This window comes from Marmota flaviventris, chromosome 5, assembly GCF_047511675.1.
Source record: "Marmota flaviventris isolate mMarFla1 chromosome 5, mMarFla1.hap1, whole genome shotgun sequence".
NCBI lineage: Eukaryota > Metazoa > Chordata > Mammalia > Rodentia > Sciuridae > Marmota > Marmota flaviventris.
The window spans coordinates 69,166,120-69,173,133 of record NC_092502.1 but is presented as its reverse complement, the minus strand read 5'-3'; positions in this window follow the sequence as shown (position 1 = coordinate 69,173,133).

The following is a 7,014-nucleotide window of genomic DNA, read 5'->3' as shown; positions in this document are numbered from 1 at the left end:
TTTTTTTTTTTTTTTGCCAGTTTGTCACCTACCTCTCCCAGGGAAAAAGTGAATACCAGCATGAGCCAGGGGCCAGCTCATGGGACCACTGATTGGACTTGACTGCCCTCCTAGAGGGTGTCACTGCCACCCAGGACTTCTGAGGAAGGAGAAGAACCCTGTCAGGGGTTGCTCCCGCGTTTCTGCAGCTTGAGACACATAGAAAGGCGAAGCTCTACTCTCAGGTCCCCCGGGAGCTTCCCTTGACTACTGCAGCCTACAAGAGCTCTGTCCTCTGAGCCCTCACGGCTCACAGAAGAGGACTAAATTTTATAGCGTCTTTCATCATATATTAGTCTTGTTTTCCAGTTAGCCTGTCAGCCCCTTGAGGGCGGGAGACCACAGGTGACCCCTTTTTGCCTCTCCCACTGCACTGGGAAGGGTTGGACTTTCTTGGAACTCAGCCATTACTGGTTGGCTAATTGGGACTTGCTGGACTGAGTTCAGGGCCTGATGTGTGCATGTGTGTATAGTTTTTCTACGTTTGTGTGCATGCTTGATTAACATGTTTGTACACACATGTAAGGCCTGTGTTCATGCCTGTCAACATGGTTCGTGGACTTTTGTCATATGTATAAGTGGCTTAATTCCTTCAACAAGCATTTATTGAGATCCTGTCTCAGCTGGGCATGGTGCCAGGTGCTGAGGACACAGTGGTGAGTAAGAAATAGCCTGCCCTGCCCCCTCAGAGCTGGAAGAGAGACCATTACAAAATCAGTAACAACTATGTGAGTGAAATGCCATAGTGAAGGAGCGAGGGCAGGGACACTGGCTTCGGTCAATATAGGGAGATGTGTCAGGAAAGGCTCACAGAGAAAGGAAAATTTTGGCTAAGACCTAAGAGTCTGTTGGGAGTTGAATTTTGTCCAAAAGATGTTTAAACCTTTACCCCCCCCCCCCATACCCGTGAATGTGATCTTATTTAGAAATAGGGTCTTTGGAGATATCATCAAGTTAAGATGAAGTCATACCGGCTAAGGGTGCACCCTAATCCAATGATTGATATCCTCAAAAGAAGAGGGAAATCTGGACAGAGATGGGAAGAATGCCGTGTGGCTTCAGAGGTAAGATTGGGGTGCTACATCTACAAGCCAAGGAATGCCAAGGGATAGCAAGTGCCAGGAGCTCTTGTGGGTGGGAGATCATAAGTGACCTCATTACCTCTCCCAGCGCACTTAGACAAGGGTTGGGATTTTTTCTGGATTCAGAGAGAGAGACACATAGAACAGATTCTCTCTGAGTCTTCAAGAAGGAATCAATCCTGCTGACACCTTGATTTTAGACTCCTGGCCTCTAGAACTGCAAGTGAATAAATTTCTGTGGCTTAAAGCCACCCTGTTTGGGTTAATTTGTTATAGCAGCCCCAGGAAACTAATACAGAGGCTAGCTAGGAATCTGACAGGTGAAGAAAAGGAGGGGAAAATGATTCCATAAGAGGGAACAGACGACACAGAGGCTTGTGAGAGAGCAGGAGGGAGGAGTGAGAGCACAGCAGGGAGACATGGAAAATCCAGTTGGTCTGGAACACTGGTTAGGAGGTGGGAATGGGGTTTCTTATGCTAGAGCATGTGTGTTTAGGCATATGGCTTGCATGGCTGTGACTGTATGTATGTATGTGTCCAGGAATGTGCTTTTGGGAATTTCCCCCTGTTTTAAGATTTGTGTGCTTATGTATGCTCCTGCATGGTTGGGTATATCCTGACTTGTTTGTGTTTTTTTCATGTCAGTCACTGATGTCTGTAATCTACAGGTGTGTGCATCAAACCCAAAGTAGTGGATCCATGCTTGGCCACAGAAAGAAACCAGGCAGAGCTCTGTTTCTTTGTCTATGTGATTGGTGATCACTGTGCATGGTCAGAGTGTGCAATGACTCAGGCAGACATCAGAAGCTCAGTTCATCAGGAAAGACCAAGGTAGGTAGGATGCCTGGACTGCTTTGGTTGGCAGGAGGTATGTGTGGGAGAATTGCGAGTCTTGAGCTTGACAGCTGGAGGTGATCTTGCAGATGGTTCTGATTCCCCTTTGCATCTCACTCCAGCCCCCCTGATGTTGCTCCTAAGTCCCCAACAACTTCAATCATAAAAGGGCACTCTATAACTTAGCCAAGTCCCCACCTATCTGGAGAATATCTTCCTGGGGAAACCCCGGTCTGTGAACAAGAATTTCAGCGAAGGCCAGGAATCAAGAGAAGGGCCATGCCTATCCCCGGTCCTTCTGAAAGGACATGCACAAGGTTGTGTATGTGTGCATTTTCCTGGGAAGATCATGACCAGAGAATCTATGACCCAGAAAATCTAAGAACCATTTCTCGAGTCTCGGCTGACATTGAGAGTGTGAGTGTGTACATGGTGTGTGCAGGTGTGTGCAAGCATGCGGAACCCCCAACCTGCTTCCTCTCTGAGAATATGGTTGGATCAGGATGTCAAGTGCAGCCTCAGGCCCTGCCAGCTGCCGACGTGGTCAGATTGCAGGGGGCTGTCCTTGATGGGGCTGGTAGAACAGATGGAGTTGGGGTTAAGGACAGGAAGGGAGGGGCAGAGGCTGCTGCTTTGTGGGGAGGGCTGGCTTACAAAACAGAGGAGCTCCTCCAGATCAGCTTCCTGACAGATCCTTAGCTCTACGTGGTTAAATTCAGGATCAAGCCGGAGGTGGGGTTGGGATGGACGTGTGGGGTAGGGATGGGAGGAGGGTGTGCACGTGAATGGTGAAGATTCCTACATAGGAGGGATGGCCATTTCAGGACCTTGGTCAGGGCCCTGGTTTCCACCAGCACCAGCTTCCAGTGAACTCTGTCCATGTTCAAACCTCTGAATATGGTAGAGAGGATGAGTACATCGAACCTGCATATACAGTTCAGGGCATAATTGGGGGCTTCTTTGGGTTATGGAAGTCTTTGAGAAGCTGGATGTGGAAGAGGAGAGTTCTTCCTGAGTAACTAGGGGTGCTGAACCCCAAAAGAATGAGGGACGGGGATCTTTTAGGGTACAGAGCTGGAGGTGGGTAGAGACATGATGGGGGAACTTCAGACTCAGCCAGTGAAAGAAAAGAGGAAGAGCAACTCAGGGCAGGGAGAGGAAGTGTGTGCGGTGGCTTGGGTCATGTTCCTTTTAGGCCCTGGCCAAGCAACTTGGGCCTTACCAACCCCTGCCCAACCAAATGCTGTTGTTGCTGGGAGATCCCCAAGTGTTCCAGGATCGGTGGCATCCCTGGGGCCTCTCTCATGTCCTTTCTTTCTGCGGCTCATTCTGTTCCTCCAACTCCCCACAGCCTTTACAACTCTGCCCTTTGTACCCAGCAAAGGGTTCAGCCAGCACGACCTCACTGCTGCCACTGTGTGGAGGATCCTCTGGCTCCCAGATGTGCTGGTTCTCTTCCTTCCACATAACTTTTTATGAGCAGTTAATTAACCACATCACATCCTTTCGCTGGAGCATGGTGCAGGGAGGGAAGCAGGAGAAGATCCCTGTCCCCCGAGGCTGTTCAAGTGGATATGTGGCTACCCAGGAAACTGCTGGGGGCATTCTTTCCCAGAGCAGCCATCCCCTCCTCACTTTGGAGCTAGCAGCAATGTGCCTCCAGCTCTAGGAGGAGTAGGGGGTCACCCTGTCTGTCTCAGGCCTGGCCTGGTCTGCAAACTGCCTTCATCATTTTCTCCCTCCAGTGGCTTCCAACATTTCCCCCCATCCTTCCCCATGCAACTTCTGGAGTCAAAGATTATGGGCAAAGTATTTGGGAAGGAATGCAGATGAGGGTAGAGAAGCACAGCCTTAGGTGGCAATGCTAACCGTTCTCCTGCGTGAGGGCCTGCTATTTTGGTGCTGCAAATGGCATGGAAATGCAGTGTGTCTGCATGCAAATGTGGCAGTATGTAGCCCCTGAGCAGTTCAACCCAGGGTCTGAGCTCTTGATTTCCAAGGGGTGGTGCCCTCCAATGCTAGGGTGCTGGGTGAGGGGAAACCTAGGCCCATCTCTATGTGTCCTGATGCCAATGGATAAGGGCCCTCCCTCTGCTCTGGGACCCTAGCTAGGATTAGGAGATGCCCTTAATGTGTGATAGCTGGAAAGAGAGGGGAGGTAGGCAGAGGCTCAGAGGAAACAAGAATAGGAGAGAAAAAAATGGGACATTAATTATGCACCTGATGATGCCAGGCCCTGAACTAGTCATACTATGCAAGTTATGTCCTGTCATCCTTCTGACACCCCAAGAAATTCTTAAGGAAACTGAGTCTTGATGAAAGGCAGCAACTGGCTCCTGATCACACAGTGATCACACTTTGAAGCCAGAACTACATGAAGATTTTTTTTTTTTATCTGAGCAAAATTTTAAAATGTAAATCAGATAGTGTCGTCCCTGCCTAAGCCACTCCCATGGCCTCACCGTGCAGTTAGTGAGAAATCCTCTTCCCTTCTGCACCCAGCAAGCCCGGGCACCTCTCAAACCTCTCTTCTGGCTGCTTGTCACTCACTGCCTGGCTGCCTGACCCTCTTTCAGCTCTAGCACACCTGCTCCTTCTCTTCTCAACGTGCCCGTAATCCCAGCAGCTTGGGAGGCCGAGGCAGGAGGATCATGAGTTCAAAGCCAGCCTCAGCAAAAGCAACTCAGAGAGACCCTGTCTCAAAATACAATATAAAAAAAGAGCTGGGGATGTGGCTCAGTGCTTAAGTGCCCCTAGGTTCAACCCCTGGCACCAAACAAACAAACAAAAACAATGAGAACAACAACAACAAAAACCTCTTTCCCTTGCTGTACCTATATTGCTTGGGACAGTTTTCCTGCGGATCTCAGTGCTGTAGCTTCTTCAGGTCAAATGCTGCTACTTGGGAGTGGTCGTCCTGTCAGCTTTGACAACAGTGACTCTCTCTTTCTCTCTCTATCCCTTCATTCCAATTTATTATCTTCACAGCATTTGAAGTTATTTATTTGTTAACTTGTTCATTGATTCTCTTGCCACAAGAACATCAGCTCCTTCAGGGTAGAAACTTTGTCTCTGTGTTCACCATTGTATTCCCAAGGCCTGTTGCTTAATAAGTGCTCAATAAATTTTTGATAAATGAATGGTCTCATAAAAGCTTCACTGGGCCCCAAGTGGGCAGTGAGGGGAAGAGGGACAGGTTATGGAGAGAACTCAGCCACTGGGCTCAAGACCACATTTTGGCCTGATCTCTGAGGCTCTGGGGATCATAAGAGAAAGTCCACCTGTCCAACTGTCTGTCCATCCATGAGGTGGCCTAGCCTCCCAAGCTGCCCAGGAAGTATGTGTGGACATTTTCCTCAGGCTTTGCATAAAGCCATCTGAAAGAGATAGGTTTCCTGGTGTCCTAGAACCAGAGATGTGTGCCCTTGGGCCCCCTGTATATTTCCAGCCTGTGTAGATTTGGGGTGAGGTTCAGGGAGGCTCTGGAGCTCACTCCACCTGCCCCAGGGTTTCGGCAGGCATTGCTAGGGGGAGGGGGAAACTGCTGCTCAAAGAACCTGATCTTTTGCATTCGCTGACATTCTTGGATCTGGCATTTACAACCTCAGGGTTCTATTCCGAGGAGGCCTTTTGCATTTGATGTAAATATTATGGTGATGAGAGGTGACACAGAGAATACCCTGTAGGAAATGTAAATCCACCCCCACCAGGCTGGAAGCCTCTCCCCGCTGCTGCTTTGGGTTGTTATGCAGGGGATTGATTCCTTCCAGTTCTTGGGTTAACCCAGAAGAGCCCCCTCCACCCGAAGGCAGCGGGGTCTGGGAGTCGCACATTAGTTATTTTTCCAATTTGCAGAACCACATTCATCCATCAATGTGGGAAGCAATGGCAATAAGTCTGGAGCCGAGAGGTGCTGCAGTCACACTTTGGCGGGAGGGATGTCACCTCCTAGAGGAGGCTTGAACAGTTCTCAGCTCTAGAGGGTTGGGTGGGAGGAGTCAAGCCAGTAGTGGACACTGCAGTTTCCAGAAGTCAGCTGCTCCCCCAGCCACTTCTCAATGACTCCTGATTCCCACTTGTCCCCCAGCAGAGTAAGCCCTGGATCTGTCTCCACTGAGCACTGGCGACTGCTTGCAGCTGCAGTGTCCCTTGATGCCGTACTCCTACTCTCCTTCCAAATTCCCTTGGAAATGATGTTCATCTTGAGAACACTATGTAAACTGAAATAAGCCAAACTCAGAAGGTCAAGGGTCTTATGTTTCCTCTTATATGTGGAAACTAGAGAGGAAAAAGGAAAAGAAAAGTGGGAGGGCAAATCTCATGAAAATCAAAGGGATATCAAGAGAGCAGAGGAAAGGGACCAGGGGAGGGAGGAGGGAAGAGAAAAGGGATGATGTTGGCCAAGTTATATTGTTATATCATGTGCATATATGAATATGTAACAATTAAGTCCACAATTATGAATAATTTAAGTGCACCAATAAAAAAACAAGGAAGGAAAGAAAAAAAAGGAGACATTATCCCTATTAGTTATGGTGGATAGCTAGGACTGGAACAGCTGCTCTGAGATGGTTTGTAGAAACAAGGAGAGAGATGACATCTTTACACTGATATCTCTTTGAAATGTTGTGTGCCCAGGAACAAATATCTAAATCTCTCTGGGTTTTGATTTTTGCATACTTCAAATGGGGAAAATAATACTTATGTCACAGAGTTATGTGAGGGTAACACAGGGCTGTGATGGGCATACAAGGGGCCCAGCATAGTCCTTGATGTGAATGACTGCTCAGGAAGTAGGGTCAGTTGTTATGAGCCACAGAGGGCGTGTGAGGGGGTAGTGTGGACCAGGAGCCAGATGCTGGCTTGGAAGCCCATCATTTAAAGCTTATCTTCCCAGCTGTGCCATGAACCTAACATCTACAATAATCAGCCATTCAATCAATAAACATTGGTTGTTGGAATATTCGATGAGTGTTTATTCTCTTCATCCATAAGTCGGTATAGCCCAGAGCTCAGATTTTGAAATTTGAGACATAGAGTTCCAATCCTGGCATGGTCA